We start from the raw sequence: 18,909 nt of genomic DNA, 5'->3' as shown, positions 1-18,909 counted from the left end.
CCATGGCAAGGGATCCAGTGACCTTCTCTGGCCACACACACACAAACACGCACGCGCACACACACACACACACACACACACACACACACACACACACACACAGTGAGTATATACCCACACATTAATTAGTGGGCTCCCTGGGATTCCATGATTTCCTTACTACTAACTACCCAGGTTTCTTGATTCTAGGTTGTTCTGCTTCTCTGCCTGAACTGTTCTCAGGGACCTGTCTTTGCATTTGTTGATCCTTTCCTCTTGATCTAGTCTGGGTTGAACCCTGTTACTGTATACTTTTCAGTGTATTTGCTATGTTCTTCAACTCTAGAAATTCCATGGTACCGCTTGTTTCTGTCTGCTTCAATTCTCTTTATTCATGCATTGTTCTCTTGACCCTAGTGAGCTTCTTTATAAGATTTATTTTTATTTTTTTTGTCAGATAAGCCCTTTAGCTCTGATTCCCCAGAATTGGCTTCAGGCAATTAATCTCGTATGTCTCTGTGGGAATCTTTGCTGACTTTACATTTCCTCTGACTCTCTGTCTTCAGACAAAGCAAGAACCACTCCCAGCCTTCATGGACTGGCCTTGGGACAGACAGACATCCTGGCTGGGGAATCTGGGGCCTTCTAACACTTCTCTTTCTAAGGAAGCAGCAGCAGCTATATTCTGTCTGCTCCCCCTAGGTCAGACACCTAAAGCCTAAATTGCCATTCCTCTCTTCCTGAGTAGCTAGCCTGTTCCAGACCTGATGGAGACTGCTGAGACACAGCTCTTTCACAGTCCCACAGAACCTAGGGGAAAATGAAAGGACCCAAGGCTTCCTACGCCACCATCTTGCTGATGTCACTCTTCCCCGCCTTCTCCCCTTCTCCCCTTTCACCTCCATAACTCACTAAATAAATATCCAACCTCACTCTGCATGGCATACCTATCCATGTCTCTGTCTCTCACCCGCCGCATGGCTCCCTGCCCAGGACAGCTGCCTTTGGGGACCTGTGGTGTGGTCTCGTGGCATGCCCATCCATCTGTATCTCCTCGTGGAATTGGTTGCTCCAACGAGGTCTCTCACCCACCATGAGGCTCCCTGCCTGCGACTCGCAGCCTCTTATGGCCCACTGCAGCCACTTGGGGAACTGTGCCTTCCCCGCCTCGGACTGGCTGCTCTCAGGACCCGCAGCCCTCAACCAGCTGCCTGCCACCACTTCGGGGACCTGTCACATGGTCTCATGGCCGGCTGCCTGCCACCACTGTGGGGACCTGCTGCCTACTGCAGCTATTCAGGGACCTGCAGCATTTTACTTTTACCATAACATTGGTGCCATGGCTCAGATTTTACTTAAACAATAACAGTGGCCCCTTTCATTTTTTTGTGACTTAAAACTTTCAGCAGGTGCAGTGGTGCACACCTCTGAACCCAGCACTGGGGAGGCCGAGGCAGGTGGATCTCTGTGAGTTCAAGGTCAGCCTGGTCCACATAGTGAGTTCAAGGATAGCCAGAGTTGTATAGTAAAACCATGTTTCAAAAAAATAGAAGATAAAAATTAAAACTTTTTTCTTCTTCTGTTTGTTTGTTTCTTTTTCAAGAACAATGTTTCTTTGTGTATTCCTGGTTGTCCTGGAACTTACTATGTAGAGCCTGATGGCCTTGAACTCACTCTCTGTTAGCTCTCTGCTGCCTGCCTCAGCCTCCCAAGTGCTCAGTTAAAGGCACTTCTGGGGGCACAGAGGACCCTGTACTCATAGAGAAGCACTAAGAGAACCCAGAATGTTAAACACGTCCAGATGGAGGAAATAAAAATCAAATACCTGCATCTCATCCACAAAGCTGAGAGTGTCCTTTTTTGCTCTCTTTTAAGGGACAGACCTTGCCCTAATTCCCCAGAATGATTATTCCAGACTCCTCCCTCCTTAAGGCGAGCTGTTACTGGTACTTTGTGGCCTGATGACCTCTATGTTAGAGGCCACACTAGATTCTAGGCCTTTTAGCAAAGAACCTGCCCTCACGATCACACAAACCATGGATTCCTGATGTAGTCACCCCTTAAGCTTTATTGTGTACCTGGAACTGAACTGTTTGTTGCCTGGAAACTTCTCCCAAACTGCACTGTTTTAAATATGCTGGCAATGCACCGCCTGGCTCGGACTTCCTGAGGTCTGATCAGGTTGGAGAAGTCAATCTGCACTGAGTTTCCATTCTCATCTCTGCACGGTTCCAGTACGACACCCACAGGGACCCCCTCACACCAACCTCTCCTCCCATCCCCCCCAGCTCAAACATTTCCCACCTCAATTAACCTGATCAAGAGAGCCCCCTAACGTGTGCCTAGATGCCCATGTCCCAGCGATTCTAGATCTTATCAAGGTTGAAAACATCAATTAATTGAACATCACACCTGAATTGTTGAACCTGGCTGCTGTCATATGACCAGATTTATTTTACGCTTCCAGAGAAACAAACACCAGCACAGGTACTGAATTCATATACATAATTTGATCTCCTTGTCAATGGAAACAGTGTCTGTATATGGTGGGAAAGGGCCCAGAAGTCCAGTAACTGAGTGCCAAGTTCTTGTCCTATTTGTAGCCCAGCAGCACTCGGCTACTGCACTGGATACACCGTGTCCCACTACAGCGCCTCAGGGTTCTCATGAGAAAGGATTTGACTCTTTTCATCCCGGAAAGACAAGTGAGCCTGTCTCTAGTCTAGTCCCAAGTACTCTGTTGGAGAATATGATTTTTAAATGTGTTCCATTTGTTTATGCTGTGGGACAATTGTTTTAATGATGAAAAGATGTGCTGGATTCTTTTATGGTGCATTTGTTTAATTCTGTGAAGCTGTGATTCTTTGCCTGGTCTAAAGAGCTGAATGGCCAATAGCGAGGCAGGAGAAAGGACAGAGAGAATAGGAGGAGAAAAAAAGAGAAAAGAAGGGGCCAGACACAGAGTAAGAATGAAAGTAAGATTACACAAGTAAGAAAAGGAAAAAACCCAGAGGTAAAAGGTAGACAGGATAATTTAAGAAAAGCTGGCTACAAACAAGCCAAGTAACAGTCAGGCATTTATAAGTAACAGTAAGCCTCTCTCTCTCTCTCTCTCTCTCTCTCTCTCTCTCTCTCTCTCTCTCTGGAGGGGGGGAGGGGAGGAGGAAGATATTGATTTGGGAGCTGGGTGGCAGACCCCTTGAAGGATCTAGAAATAAGAATAGAGAAATGTAGGTACCAGAGATTAGCATGTAGAAAGAAAGACATAGAAAGTCGGAAACCCAGACAAACTACCAACAGCTTTCTTGGCAGTTTAAGGATCGATTGTCACAGTGGGTCATTTTCTCAGCTGCTTAAGGATCTATTGACAGCAGTGGGTCATTTCATTTTACAACTGGCTGCTCTGTTTACAAGACCAAGCATTGCTCTTCAAACTGACAACACATATGAGCTGAGTTAATTTTTAAATGATGGGGTCTACCTGACTTTTGGGTTGTGCATTGTCCCATACCCTTCCCTACTGTACGAAACCAGCAGTGTCAGGGAAAGTGCAGAGCTTTGGTAAACACCACCAGGGAGCGTCTGGGAAAAACAGCACTGGCCTCAGCAGAAGAGAGACAGGTGTGGGGCGGCGGAAAAGAGGCTTCCTTCTCACAAGACGTCACCTGTCTATCTTTGAATATATACATGCATTTATATGTGTACACACCATGCACATAAGCATGTATATTCGTGCATGTTTTAGTTTCCAGTGAGGGTGGTAACAGGCCTGTATTCCCAGCACTTGGGAGCTTGAGACAGGAAGGTCTTCTTAGGTCAAGGTCACCCTGGCTGTAGAATAAGAACACCTCTCAATCGCTCACTCACTCAGTCAATCCACAACAACAAAAGAAAAATTCTACTTTAAACAGAAATTTTTCAAAAGGAAGCTCACATGAGAGAACAAGAGTTTGCTTATGCCTCCCCCCCCCCCCAAGCCTGCCCTGCTGTCTGCTAGGTCCTTTGCTCAAGAACAGTTTTCCGCTCCTACACTAAGGCTACCCACCCAGAGCGGTGAGTGCCTGCATACCAGGCAGGCCTCAAGGTCCCCCACAAGGGAGCCCGGGCACCTTCAGCTTGTGCTGCAGGGTCTCCTGTGCTCTACTGGACCCCACCCTGCCTGTCACGTTCTTCCTTTTGTCCCCGGCTCATTGGGCTACCAGGCGTCCCTGTTTAGGCGCTGAGGAGTTCCATCTGGACGGAACCTTCATCTGGCGATGGATCGAGATAGAGACAGAGACCCAAATTGGAGCACTGGACTGAGCTCTTAAGATCCAAATGAGGAGCAGAAGGAGGGAGAACATGAGCAAGGAAGTCAGGACCACGAGGGGTGCACCCACCCACTGTGACAGTGGAACTGATCTATTGGGAGCTCACCAAGGCCAGCGGGTCTGGGACTGAATAAACATGGGATGAGACCGGACTTTCTGAACATGGTGGACAATGAAGACTGATGAGAAGCCAAGGACAATGGCACTAGGTTTCGATCCTAATACATGAACTGGCTTTGTGGGAGCCTAGCCTGTTTGGATGCTCACCTTCCTGGACCTGGATAGAAGTGGGAGGACCTTGGACTTCCCGCAGGGCAGGAAATCTGGACTGCTCTTCATTCTCGAGAAGGAGGAGGAATGGAGTGGGGTGGAGGGAGGAGAGGGGAAGGGGAGGGGGGAGGGGGGATGTGTGGGAGGAGGGGGAGGGAAATGGGAACGGGGAGGAGGCGGAATTTTTTTAACAACTAAAAAAATAAACAAAAAATAAACAACAACAACAAAAAAGAGTTTGCTTATAAGCTTCCTCTTGCCCTGCAGAGATACTTAGAGTCCTTGCAGTTGAGAAGGAAGCTTCCGCTTATATTTGTTAACCAAAGTGCAAATTGCTCCCTCCGGACGGGAGGCTAAAAGAGGGATGGGATTCCTAAAATAGCTGACCTATTCTTCCTTAACTCTAGCTTATGTCATCAACTTTTATGTATTTTGCTCAATTCCCCTTCATTTGTATTCATTTTCACTAACTCTTCCCCAAGACAAGGTTTCCCTGTAGCCCTGGCTGCCTCTAACTCAGAGGTCCGCCTCCTCTGCGTCTCCAAGAGCTGGGAGTGCTCCACCACCACCTGGCTCAATTTTACTTTTAAAAACTCTACACAAATGCTTGTAGAAACATTCACTCAGAGTGTTTGCTTTCATCCGATACATTTGTTCTCGTACTTTCTCTAAAATACTTCAACTTCACTCTTGTATCTGTTAAAAACCAAGAGATTCTTCCACATTAACACAGCACCACTATTACACCACAAGTGCTGAACACTGGTGAGAAAATAGAATCCAGACAGTCATGGGGCTGGAGAGATGGCTCGGTGGTTAAGAATTCTTGCTGCTCTTCCAGAGGACCCAGGTTCAGTTTTCAGAACCACAGCAGGCAGCTCACCCACAACTGCCTGTAACTCCAGCTCCAGGGAAGCTGATGCCCTCTTCTGGCCTCTATGAGCAGCCCCCCAACAGGTACAACCCACACACATATACTCATATTTTTTAAACCTACTGTTCAAACAACCCTATTAAATGCCACCTTTCCAAAGTAAATTTTTTAAATCCCATGATTTAATCAAGAATTTTATACTGTGGCTAGAGAGTAGCTCAGTGTTAAAAGCATTGCTATTCTTGTAGAAGACCCAGGTGCAGTTCCCAGCACCCACACTGGGCACTCGTAATTGCCTGCAATTCCAGCTGCAAAGGCTTCAACACCCTCCAAGGCCACCAAGCACAAACACGGTACATGTACACACATGCAAGACCTCATACATACATATAAAATATTTTAAATTATACTTATCAAATAAATGTTCTCCTGTTTAAATTCATTCAGTGGCTCCTTGTATAGATTTGTTTCTGAATGCCTTGTAGGTCTCCTCTTTCACTCCTGAAGGTAAACTCCAGCTATATACAAGGATATGCCCTTCTTAAACAAACTACACATCCTGTTCCTATGTCTAGAAACCACACCCTGAATTCCAACCAGCCTGCTGCTCCTTTACCAAAGCCCCATTCGTAAGTCAAGATCACCTCACTTTTGGGGTGGGGTATTCCTCTATGTGGACTTACTTATACTCCTGTACCCCTTAAGACAAGATCACCTCACTTTGGGGTGGGGTATTCCTCTATGTGGACTTACTTATTCTCCTGTACCCCTTAAGTCAAGATCACCTCACTTTTGGGGTGGGGTATTCCTCTATGTGGACTTACTTATACTCCTGTACCCCTTAAGCTCCCACACTGTGGCATTTATCACTCTGCAACAGTACTATCTGTTGACCTGCTAGGCTCCCTAGTGTTACGAAGCATTTATGAGATAGACTACTGTAAGACTCGGCATTCCATGACACAGTACAGTAACTCACACGGAAAGACGAGGCAAAGTTTGTGAAATGAGTTTGAAAACTCCATCATTAGCATGTTGAGGTTGCTAATGGGAAAACGGAAACTGGGGGAAATAAGCAAAGAGATGGAAACTAGGGGGAAAGGGGATGGTACAAATAAAAAACACTAGACAGAAACAATGTCTTTGTGCTGATGAGCAGAATTTATACACCGAGGGAAAACATCAGTGAGTCTAAAGATATGTCAACACATACTTTCTAAGCATAAACACAAAACAATGGAAAACAGCCAAGCTATGAGACAATACTAAAGCATATGATACATAGATATTATGAATACAAATGGGTTACCAAAAGGAAAAGTATTTTAAGCAATAATATATAGGAATACTATAAACTGATAACAGATCTGGTCACAACTCTAAAAAGCTCAGAGAACAGAATGTGTGTGGGGGTGGGAGGGGGACACACAAACATGGCATACCAAAAATAAAAAGAAGGCTGGCAAAAAACCAATACCATATCTCTACAGAAAAAAGCAAAGAACTATAGTCATCTTTAAAGTAACCACAGATATAAAACAGTGCAGGGAGTGTCTGCCTGAAGAAGAAAACACTAATCCAGAACCGTCTATCCATTTTCAACAGTGATGGACACAGAGAAATTCAAACAAAAACTGAGGGAGTTTATCAAACAGATCTTCCTTCAAGCAATGGTAAGACCTCAGTTGGTCATGGTGGTATACTCCCATAAATCCCAGCACTTGCAGTCAGAGGCAAGAAGATCTGAAGGCGGTCACCAGCCTGGTATAGGGTAAAGGGTCAGCCAAAGAAACACACCTGACCTTGAAACCAGAGAGATTAAAAAAAAAAACCCACCTTGACCATGACACCAGAGCCAAAGAAACACGCTCTGCCCCTGACCAACTCAGCAGGAAAGCCAATTAATCCCTCAACACAAAATCCAGCCAATCTCTGAGCTTGTGCAGGCTCAGGGATTAAAACTGGACCAATTTCCACCCTGAAAATTCTTCACCCTGGAAAAACTCCACCCCTAAGAAGCCCTATATAAGCTTCGTACTTATTGAGTTGGGAGCTGCCTTTTTCCACCCTGGCAGAGGCAGACACTCTCCTGGATTCCTCCCTCCCAATAAGTCTCTTGAATAAATTTTGGGTTAAGACCTTCTTCCTCTGAGTGGAGCAGGGCAGAGAAATAATAATTTTCACCAGAGCAGGAGCAAGCTGCTACATTTGGGGGAGGGGGTGGTTCCCCCTTAGCAGGGTGGAGCAGAGAAGCAATGGACATCTCTGAAGGGAAACTCCCTTAGTGGAGTGGAACAGAGAAGAATGGACATCTCTACAAGGAAACTCTCAGCAGAGCGGAGCAGAGCTGAGCTGTAGTGGCTTTCTCAGAGAGGAGCAGGATAGCTACACTCCTGCAGGGAGACCATCCCCCCCACCAGAACACAGCTATACCTTCTGACAGCCAGAATAACTTTCCTTTATGAGTTGTAGGTATAGCCTGGCTTTTGACGGCCAGGACGCCTTTCCCTCCAGAGCTGTAACACCTACAGGTATAGCCTGCCTTCTGACAGCCAGGATAACTTTTCCTTCCAAGCTGTGTTATAACCTTTCTCTTCAGAGCTATAGCACTAACATTTTGATGCCGAAACCCAGGACTGACTACCTCCCTAGCTATCTACCATCTCTTTTCCTCTCAGTTCATCGGGATCTCCAATGGGTGACTCAGAGCATCCTTACCCTCCAGGGCCAACTAGACTCACTGGGCCACTAAGTGCTACAAAATTGGTAAGGATAAGATTCACTAAGAACAGAAAGAGGAGGTCTTTGTCTATTCCTCAGGGAGGAATGTTGCTTCTATGTCAACCAGTCAGGTATAGTAAAAGACAAGATCCAGCAACTCCAGATGAATCTCCAAAAATGTAAGAAACAGCTGTATACCTCAGGCTAGTAGCTCATTGACAGTCCAACATGGAATTGGATACGGCCCTTCTTAGCCCCCTTTCTCCTGCTTGTCTTAATCCCACTAGTTGCACCCTGCCTGATAAACCTCTTGTCTAGATTTCTTCAAAAACAGATCTCTAACCAGAATTTTAATCAGTTGCTATTACAGGATTACTAGTCCCTAGCTACAGAGATTACAGGATTACTAGTCCCTAGCTACAGAGATTACAGGATTGCTAGTCCCTCACTACAGAGCCAGAGGCCAGGGACTGCCAATTATACCGACAGTGAAGATCAAGTTCACCCAAAGGACTTTGAGGCCCTGACTGAACAGGAAATAGTCTAATGATAGCATTGCCCCCTTTCCCATGACCCGACTGTTTATAAACAATTTATAAACAAATAGGGGAATGTAAGCCCCCTTAAGCCAGACAAGTAGCCAGGCCCCTCGCCCAAGGACCTCTAACTGCCAGATTCCACCTACAGAACACTCTTAACTCCCCTTAACTGCTAGACCCTGCCCCTACTCTACAGAGTAAAAAGCCCAATCTCTGAATAGGAAATCTCGCCAATCTCCACCCTGAAAAGATCCACCACCCCCTTCCCAAGTAACTCATACAAGTCCTTCCTGTTCAGTCTGCTGCTCTTTTTCGCCCAAGCAGAGGCAGCCACCCTCCTGTTTTTCCTCTCCCAACAAATCTCTTGTGTGAGGTTTGTTGTGCAGTGTGACTTCCTGGTATTCCTTGGCTTCCAGCTGCCAGGAAACCTTTCCCTCCAAGCTGTAATGCTCACAGTAGTGACGGGCAGATGACAACGGGAAACCACATGATGGGACAATACAGGTCAAAGAAAAAATTTCCTCGGGTCCTTCAGTAACTGATCGAGAGAAAACTGCTTATTTCAAACAACAGTGATATCAATGTATTAGCTAATTATAGCACAGGGATGAATGACATCAGTGACCAATGTGCACAAAATGTGGGAAGGAGACGTAAGACCACTCAGTAAAACAGCTCCTGTGCTGGGAACAGGACAAGGCGGCTCTGCTTCAAAGTAAACCAAGATGAGTTAAAAAATACATATTGAAAATGCAGGGCAATACTCTTATGTTTTTAAAGAAAATATAAATCGGGGCTGGAGAGATGGCTCAGAGGTTAAGAGCATTGCCTGCTCTTCCAAAGGTCCTGAGTTCAATTTCCAGCAACCACATGGTGGCTTACAGCCATCTGTAATGAGATCTGGCGCCCTCTTCTGGCCTTCAGGCATACACACAGACAGAATACTGTATACTTAATAAATAAATATTTTAAAAAAAGAAAATATAAATCAAAGAGTAAAACCAGAGATTACTTATGAAGATCAAATAAAGGAGCTAGAAAAGGAAAACAGGAGCCAAAGAAAAAACAAACAATTAGAAAGGTGTAGGGTAAAGGGCCAGCCAAAGAAACCCACCTGACCCTGAAACCAGAGCCAGTGAAGGGAACAAACCCTGGCCCTGAAACTGTAGGACCATATTATACAGGCCCATATTTCTACACTGAATTTGGAATGAATGAGTAAAGATCTTTTCCCATTCTATAGGCTGATATTATATCTTAATGGCTGTGTCCTTCGCTTTGCAGAAGCTTCTTAGTTTCGGGACATCTCGTTTACTTACTGTTTCTCTCAATGTCTGTGCCACTGGGGCCATATTTGATGTGCCAGTGTGTAGTAGTAGGAGCGGCGGGGCTGCGTCCCCGGCACCCGGCCGCCCACATGGCTAGCTCTAGCTTATGCCCCGAAATAATTACACCGAAACTGTATTCTTTTAAACACCGCTTGGCCCATTATATCTAGCCTTTTCTCGGCTAACTCTCGCACCTTGACTAGCCCATTTCTTATAATCTGTGGAGCCCACGAGCTGGCTTACTAGGAATGATCTTAACCTGCGTCTGCCTGGAGTGGTAGAATCATGGCGACTCTCTGACTCAGCTTCTTTCTCCCCGCATTCTGTTCTGTTTACTCCTCCCACCTATGTTTTAACCTATCAGGGCCAAAGCAGTTTCTTTATTGCTTAACCAATGAAATCAACAGATTGATATATGACACTCCCACATCACCAGTGCATTCAAGTGTACTTCTAACTTTTCTTCTATGAGGTTCAGTGTGGTTACTTTTAGATTGAGGCCTTTGATTCATTTGGATTTCAGTTTTGTGCCAAGTGATAAATATGGATCAATTTTCATTCTTCTATATGTTAATATCAAGTTATGCCAGCATCACTAGTTAAATGTGCTTTCCTTTTTCCATTTTCCTATCAGTTAGGCAGTCTTGCAACTTAAAAGGAAGATAGTTTACAAACCTAATTAGATACGCAATGGCTAAAGCCTTAATTATAATATTCTTATGGGAGCTCTTGAGCTACAAAGTAAAATTCTTAAAGGGAACAATGACCCAATTTCCAATAGAGAGCTTACAAAAAACTATAGACAGGTACTCAAGCAGGTAGAGTATATTAATCATGATTCAGCTATGGCAAGTATGTATGATAAGTACAAAACTTATTCTACAGCAGTTTTACGAAAAAACAGAAAGTTTTTATGGCTGCATCTTCCTGTTTTTGCTAGTTAAGAAATTAAACTCTTAATTTGAAGCAGTAGCTCGTCAGTACAGAGGAGCAAGGATGGACCTAGGAGATGATTTAGCAGAGAACTGACTATGGTCGCTGTTCCTTATACTACGCAACAGATTAACTGATAATTTTAAGATAGTGATTCTTGGGCAATTGTGTGTGCTCAATTAAAAAGCCAAAGTAATAATGTTTTCCCAGCTGACCGCTGCTGCTATTCACACAACTATATTTTGTGTTGCCTGGGAAAGAGGTATTAATTCAGTCTACATGACAGAGCAGGCATAGGTAGGAAGACGACAAAATGGGCATAGACAGGTGTGGCCGTGACCACAGTCATTCTCCTGGTTACTTAGGAAACAGAGTGCTAATGAACTTCCCCCTCAGTTTATGCTTTGGTATAAAAGCTGTTTGGAGAATAAACGTGGGTGAATTTTCTGGATGTAAACTCAGGATTCCATGAGGGATCCCTGAAAACTCCCTCCTGATAAAATCATGTGAGTTGTGTCCGGGACCACAACATGAAACCAGAGCCAATGAAAGAAACACACTCTAACCCTGAAACCAGAACCAAAGAAACCACTCAATCCTGAAACCAGAGTCAAAGAAACACACTTTGGCCCTGGAACCAGAACAGAAAAAAAAAATACTTTGTTGCTATAACCTGAGCCAAGTTTGCCCTGACCAACTGAGGATAAAACCAACCAATCCCTGAACACAAAATCTAGCCCCCCTGAGCTTGTCCAAGATCCAGGAGATTAAAATTTGACCAATTCCCACCCTGAAAATCTTCTCCTTGGAAAAAATCTCCACTCCTAAGAAGCCCTATATAAGCCCTGTGCCTGTTCAGTTGGCAGCTGCCCTTCTCCACCCTGGCAGTCAGCAGCTCTCCTGGATTCCTTCATCCCAAATAAATCTCTTGAAAGTTTTGGGTAAAGCAGAATCTCTGCTAGGAAACTTTCTTTGTAGAGTGGAGCAGAGAAGCAATGGACGCCTCTGCTGGGAAACTCCCTTAGGAGAGTGGAGCAGAGCTCAACCGCTCCAGACTCTCTGTTCCAGAGTAGACGGATTGCCACAGAGATGTGCAGAGAGACCATCCCCCTCCAGGACACAGCTTGTCAGGAAGTCAGCCCTCCTCCTCACAGCTGCAGGTATCCAGGATCCCTTCCCTTCACAGCTGGAGGTACTGCCTGACATCCGACAGTCAGGGTGTCTTTCCCTCCAGAGCTATAACACACACTTAGAAACAACGACCATACCAATAGTAATAAGCATTATAATAAATGTAATGGTCTGTCCTGTCCCTTTTAGAGACAAGCAGTGCCCACTCCCTCCCCACCGACCTCTCTCCCTTCCCCACCTTCTCTCTCTCTCTCTCTCTCTCTCTCTCTCTCTCTCTCTCTCTCTCTTTCTCTCTCTCTCTCTCTGCTTCCCTCTCTGCTCTTTTCCCTTCTCCTCAGAACCCACTAAGTAAATAGCCACTTTCTCTGCATGGCACGCCAAATAGGTCTCTGTCTCTCACCCGCCATGCAGCTCCCTGCCTGGGACCAGCTGCCTTCATGGCCCGCTGCCCACTGCTGCCACTCGGGGGGGACCTGCAGCATTTCTGCCACTGCACCCCTCGGGAAACCACAGTGTTTTGTCTAAACCATAACAACAAAGGTCTTTTAAAAACATGATTAAAAGTTATTTTCTTTTTAATTATTACTTAGGCTGTGCATGCACACTGGAGGTCAGAGAGTGTCAGACCCCTGTGGCTACAGCTACAGCAGTGGTGAGCTGCCTGATGTGGGTGCTGGGAATCAAACTCAGGTCCTCTGCAAGAACAGCATGTGCTCCGAACCACTGAGTCATCTCTCCAGCCCTAATTATGGTTCTAAATGCTATTTCTCCCTGAGCCATCTTTCCGCCCTAATTATGGTCTTAAATACTATTTCTCATTAAGAGAAATTGGGACACCATGCATAAAATACTGACTTCATGCCTAGAGCAGGAAATGTTCAAAAATAAATAGCTGGGTGATAACACAAATAGAGGAAATTATAAAAATCTATTGGGGACTCAGAAGCCACCTTGAAGGGTTATTGAAAATAAGAAGTTTGAACTTAAGATAGGAAGTAATTGCAAAAACTTGAAACACTAGTATGTTGAAATCAATGAGTATATAATAGTAATACAAACAAAAGCTTAGGAAGAGATGCCAGAGGCTAGCTGGAAAATGGCTCAGTGGTTAAGAGCACAGGCTGCCCTTGCAAAGGGCCCAGGTTCAGTTCCCAGCACCCACACTAGATGGCCACAAGCACCTGTAAATACCTAGTTCCAAGGGATTGGACTATGGCCCCTGAAGGCACTGCATACACTTGTGTGCACAAAGGCAAGTAGGCAATCATAAATAAATCTCTGTGAGTTCCAGGCCAGCCTAGTCTACAGAGCAAGTTCCAGGGAAACCTGTTACACAGTAAAACCCTGTCCTGAAAGAGAGAGAGAAAAACAGACAGACAGACACACTTTAGAAACAATTCAATGTCCCTAAATCCTATAATGGGGGGGGAGTCCATGTATTCTCTTTCTCTTATACAAACTGTCTCTAAATAATTGAGGAGGGATTTTTCTTTCTTTAGGAAAATATTTTAGTTTGTAAAGGCAGAAGAAATAATAGTGACAATGACAGTCCAATCATTACTTTTTTTGTTGAGTCTTGCCATGTAGCCCAGGTTAATCTAAAACGGGTCATCTCCCTGCCTCCATCATGTCCAGCTCTTTCTGTTCTGTTTACCAGATGTCTGAAAACCAAAACTGAAAAACCTCCTTTTTGTTGCCCATCTCAGCCCCTCCGTGGCTCCACCGATCTCTCATTGTCCCCTCCGTGGCTCCACCAATCTCTCATTGTCCCCTCCGTGGCTCCACCAATCTCACTGCCCCCCATCTCAGCCCCTCCGTGGCTCCACGGATCTCTCTCTGTCTTTCAGTACCTTCCTAGTCCCGCCTTTTCATCTGCTCAGTTCAGAACTGTCAGTTGGGGCTGCGGGGGCGGGGTGTGTGTGTCATGGCCCAGCGGGAGGGCACTTGCTCTTGCAGGTTGGATTCCTAGCACAAACACAGCTCTCAATGTCCAGAGGACCCAAGGACACTGCACACACATGATGCACAGGCATACATGCAGATAAAACACCCACACACATAAAATAAAAATAAAGCTTTTTTAAAAGTCCACACTCAGAAAATACAATAACTCATTTTAACACAAGGCTTCCCGGTTCTCTTTCACATCAGTCCTGCTGGCTTCAAGTGCGGATCTGGGTTTGTGTTGGCTTTGCTTTGCTTTGCTTTCTCTTCAAACCCCTAACACCTCTTTCCAGTCTCTCAGCTGGGTCAGGCTGGGTCTTCTTCAGCTGACTATAAAGTTGAAGGAGTGTGGAGAAAAAGCTTGCAGGATCTCATCAACCACCTGCTTGCTGGCCTGTCTCTTGTCCAGTTGCTTCTGCCTTCTCTCTTCCTACTAGTGTGAGCATGTTCCACGCTAAGGTGTACTCTGCCATCTGACCCTATCAGCTCTGTCTCGTTAAGCACATACACATTCCTCCCTCGGTTTTTTTTATAGTTCTTTCATCCTGCATATTTTGATTTTGGGGGTGTGGGGAGGTAGATTTCTTAAGAACTATCTGGATTTGTTTTCTCCAGTTTTTCTTCTCTAGTTCTCGTTGGCTTCATAATCCACTGAATTTTTTCAGAGCCACCAATGAATTTTATGTTGCTAAATTCAATGACTCTTTATCTTCAGTACCCTATCTGTAGTGCTTGACAGTTTTCATTAAGATAGACTCGTTTCTAACACATCCGCCTCATTTCCTCTGACTTTTCTAGCTGGTCTCTGTCAGACATTGTTGCTAATTCTCCACTATCCCTCAAATGTCAATCATTAGAGTAACACCCAAATCAGTTCTTCACCTCTGTCTTTTTCCATCCACTCTAAGTGATCTCATTTATCCTTCGGATTTTCAGAATTATTTATATGCTGATAATTTCCCATTCTAGGTCTCTTGAACGTCACACTTGTATATGCAGCTGCCAACGTGACATCACACTTTACACACTGTATCCCAAACTAGAATCTCATTAGCGCCTTGAGTAAGACTTGCCTCCATTCTCAAGAACTGATTCTTAGCCAGGCAGTGGTACCGCACACCTTTAACCCCAGCACTCAGAGGCAGGTGGATCTCTGAGTTGGAGGCCAGCTGGCCTAAAGACTGAGCTCCAGGATAGTTAAGGCTACACAGAGAAACCTTGTCTCCAAAAACCAAAACAACAACAACAAAATCAAATTCTTTTCTTTTGACTTTAAATATATATTTATTGTTTGAGAAAGTCTTTGCCAAATATAAAATGGCTGTTGTGACTCTGAAAAAGTTTTGCAAAAGTGAGGTTAAAATGGGATACACACTTGCTTGGTATAGTGATATACACCTTTAATCACAGTGCTTGGGAGTCAAAGACAAGTGGGTCTTCATGAGTTCAAGGCCAGCCTAGTCTTAAAAAATCAAATTCTAAACCTAATCAACACTGAACTACCTTGTTACATTTACATTCTGCATCAATTCTGCTTGAGCACCGGAGTGAGAGGCGACATTCATCTCACAAGGACTATTTTAGGTCTCCTAACTGGTCTCTCTGCTCCTTCCCTCTCCGTCCCCGCCCTTTCTGCATTCCTTTTCCAGCTGTTCAGCCTCCAGGGCAGCCAAAGCTGCCACTAAGCAGATAAATTTATTCCCAAAATACTCAGTGTAAAAGCCAAAATCATTACAATGGACTGCAAAGCCCAATTTCCTCTGCGCGCCTCCCTCCACCAAGCTTTCTTCTCACATCTGGAACTAGGCTTCCTCCTTATTTGTTATTTTACCCAGCACCTGCATTTTATCCAAGAAGGCATGAAAACCTCGAAACTTTTAAGCTGCAATTGCCAGGTATGCAGAGATCCTTCCTCAGCTGTACTGGTCCCCACCTGCTTTCCTCCCATCATCTCCTGTATGCAGAGATCCTTCCTCGGCTGTACTGGTCCCCATCTCCTTTCCTCCCATCATCTCCTGTATGCAAAGATCCTTCCTTGGCTGTACTGGTCCCCACCTCCTTTCCTCCCATCATCTCCTCACTGCTCCTGTATGCAGAGATCCTTCCTCGGCTGTGCGGGTCCCCATCTCCTTTCCTCCATCATCTCCTGTATGCAGAGATCCTTCCTCGGCAGTGCGGGTCCCCACCTCCTTTCCTCCCATCATCTCCTCACTGCTCCTGTATGCAGAGATCCTTCCTCGGCTGTACTGGTCCCCATCTCCTTTCCTCCCATCATCTCCTGTATGCAGAGATCCTTCCTCGACTGTACTGGTCCCCACCTCCTTTCCTCCCATCATCTCTTCACTGCTCCTGTATGCAGCGATCCTTCCTCGGCTGTACGGGTCCCCACCTCCTTTCCTCCATCATCTCCTGTATGCAGAGATCCTTCCTCGGCTGTACTGGTCCCCACCTCCTTTCCTCCCATCATCTCCTCACGGCTCCTGTATGCAGCGATCCTTCCTCAGCTGTGCGGGTCCCCACCTCCTTTCCTCCATCATCTCCTCATCATTCCTTTCAACATCCCCTCCCTGGCCTCATCATCTAAAACTAAATATCTGATTCTAAAGATCCTCCTATTTTGACTCTTTTCTTGGTGTTTTTCAGCATCTGATATTTTGGTTCACTTACTTTGTTTATTATCTGGTCCACAGTGATGTGAGTATCATGGTAGCTGAGGAGCTGGTTCTTCTCTTCACTGCTCTATCCCAAGCACCAAAAACTGTGATAGGTGTCCAACATTCAATCAATTTTCAGTTTCTAAAAGGATTCTCAGCAGAGGAAGAACTCTGGAAACAAAAGCAGAAAATAAAACATTACTTTAGAAAAACAAATCACAAAATGCTTGATTTTGGTAACAAGTACTGCAAACTCAATTTAAGTTTTTGTTTGTTTTTCGAGACAGGGTTTTTCTGTGTAGCTTTGGTGCCTGTCCTGGAACTAGCTCTTGTAGACCAGGCTGTCCTCAAACTCACAGAGATCCGCCTGCCTCTGCGTCCTGAGTGCTAGGATTAAAATTGTATTTTATAACTACAAAGTTAATAAAGATTACCATCACTTATAGCATGTATTGCTATCTGGAGTGTATCTCTATTCCAATATTACTGAAATGATAGGGATGAATCTATTATTTTAGTAATATTGTAGGATGTTAGAACCTTGCATTGGGAAGAAAAGTTTAGATTGAGGGAGACTTTAATGAGGATTATTACCGTACCAATTCTACTTCGAAAAGCCTACCCGAGCAGGGGAGGGAGGAAGAAGATACATTGGAGCATTGCCAAACAGTTCTTCATGAACTTGGTTTATAACTTCAAGAGGTTGAGAAGACACAAATTATTCGGGAGACAGCTGTATACCAAGGAAAATGGAAACAGTAGCCATTTGAAATTGTTGATGGCGCTAGGTTAACAACATATTATTAAATGAAACGTGGGCTACGGAACTGTATATATGCGCTTGCTCTTTTAAGCCACCATGCTTGTTATATGAGCACATAATGCAAGTGTTTATATTCACGGAGTGTAAAAACCTAAATTTAACAGGACCTATGTGCCTAGTAGAACTGAATAATTTTTTGTTCTTTGGGCTTTTCTGCATCTTGATATTTGAGGAAGGGCTTTTCTGTATCTTGATATTTGGGGAATGGAGTGGGGGCAGCAAGGCGAATAACACAAAAAGCTTGTCAATACATGAAAATAAATCGTCAAATACTCAGGCGTTGGGGCTACTAATATTTCGTACAGAAACGCATTTTCCATTACTATAAACGACTAAATGGAGCAAACATGGTGTCCACACATCTACACACACAACTCTACCTACCTAACTTCCACCCAGAGAGTTTCTCTTTCATTCGTTATCTCAGTCATGCACATGTGCACCCATGTTCGTAAAGGCACATAAAGGATAACGAGCAAATTGCAGCCACATCACGCCCAGGCCATGGGCGCTGCAAACGGCCGGCATCGCCTCCTCCATCCTCACCGGGCTCCACAGAGCCCCACTCCCACCCAGCACAAAGACTGCCGGCCTCCGGGCTCGCGGCTTCCCGGGAATCACCGCCGAGCCCGGTCACCGGCTGCGATCCCACATCCCACCGCCGCCCAATGCTCACAGCCCGGGGGGACTACGAGCCGGCGCAGCGAAGGCTGGCGGGGGAGAAGCGCCACAAACCTGGGTCCGTTAGAAGCTGGGTAGCACTTCCCAGAGGGCCCCGCGGCTCGCCGGGCGGGCCTGGCCTCCGGTGAGCGAACCGGGAGAGTGCCCAGGTGAGGGCGCCCCGCTCCAGGAAAGGGATCGGCTTAGGCCTGCACCGGCCCTGACGGCCCAGCGTCTTTGGGGCAGCGGCTTCCCTCCGGCCTGGTTTTAACAGCCCGGGTCTGCGGCTTGCAACTGAGAAGAATCAGAATGGGTCCGCCGCTTTCTTGCTCCGCACTACATTTCCCAGAGGCCTTCGCGGCCCGAGATTTGTCGCTCACCCAAAGGAAAAGCAGTCCCTGCTCCTGCTGAGAATCTCAGGGTTAAGAAGTCTGGTCTAAGCAGGAAGCACGGTTGAGTTTATTCAGTTCCTACGTGTCTGGTCGTCCAAGAAAGCCTTTCTCTCAAGGTCTGGCATTTAGACAAAAGCCCCCATTCCCTCAGAGGTTTGAAGAAAGTTCTTACTTGCTAGAAAGGGAGTCATTCTCCTTATCTCTAGCAAGAGAAACTTGTGGCTCTTCCATTTTAACACTTCACTACGGGGCCTTTTGACTTGCCAAGGTCAATGCTGGGCTCCCTGCGGAGCAAGAAAGAGGCGGACCCCTTGGGAAGAAGCGTCGCGGGCAAGATCTTCAGAGTTAAAT

General features: G+C 45.6%; 1 protein-coding gene across 2 annotated transcripts in view; it reads right to left on the bottom strand.

Annotated features, from left to right (window-relative positions):
• The window catches only part of Znf569 (zinc finger protein 569), a 37,265-nt gene extending 18,356 nt beyond the window's left edge, over nucleotides 1-18,909 (bottom strand). Inside the window, exons 1-2 of one of the 2 annotated variants that reach the window (XM_075985745.1) lie at nucleotides 18,242-18,909; nucleotides 16,697-16,854 (exon numbers count right to left, since the gene is read on the bottom strand). The gene's annotated coding sequence lies outside the window, so the exon portion shown is untranslated. Of the gene's footprint in view, nucleotides 1-16,696; nucleotides 16,855-17,890 lie in introns of both variants that reach the window. The other variant, XM_075985756.1, reaches the window with a different exon arrangement.

The sequence above is a fragment of the Microtus pennsylvanicus genome, chromosome 1 (genome assembly GCF_037038515.1).
Source record: "Microtus pennsylvanicus isolate mMicPen1 chromosome 1, mMicPen1.hap1, whole genome shotgun sequence".
Lineage (NCBI taxonomy): Eukaryota > Metazoa > Chordata > Mammalia > Rodentia > Cricetidae > Microtus > Microtus pennsylvanicus.
This window is presented reverse-complemented; position numbering and strand designations above follow the sequence as displayed.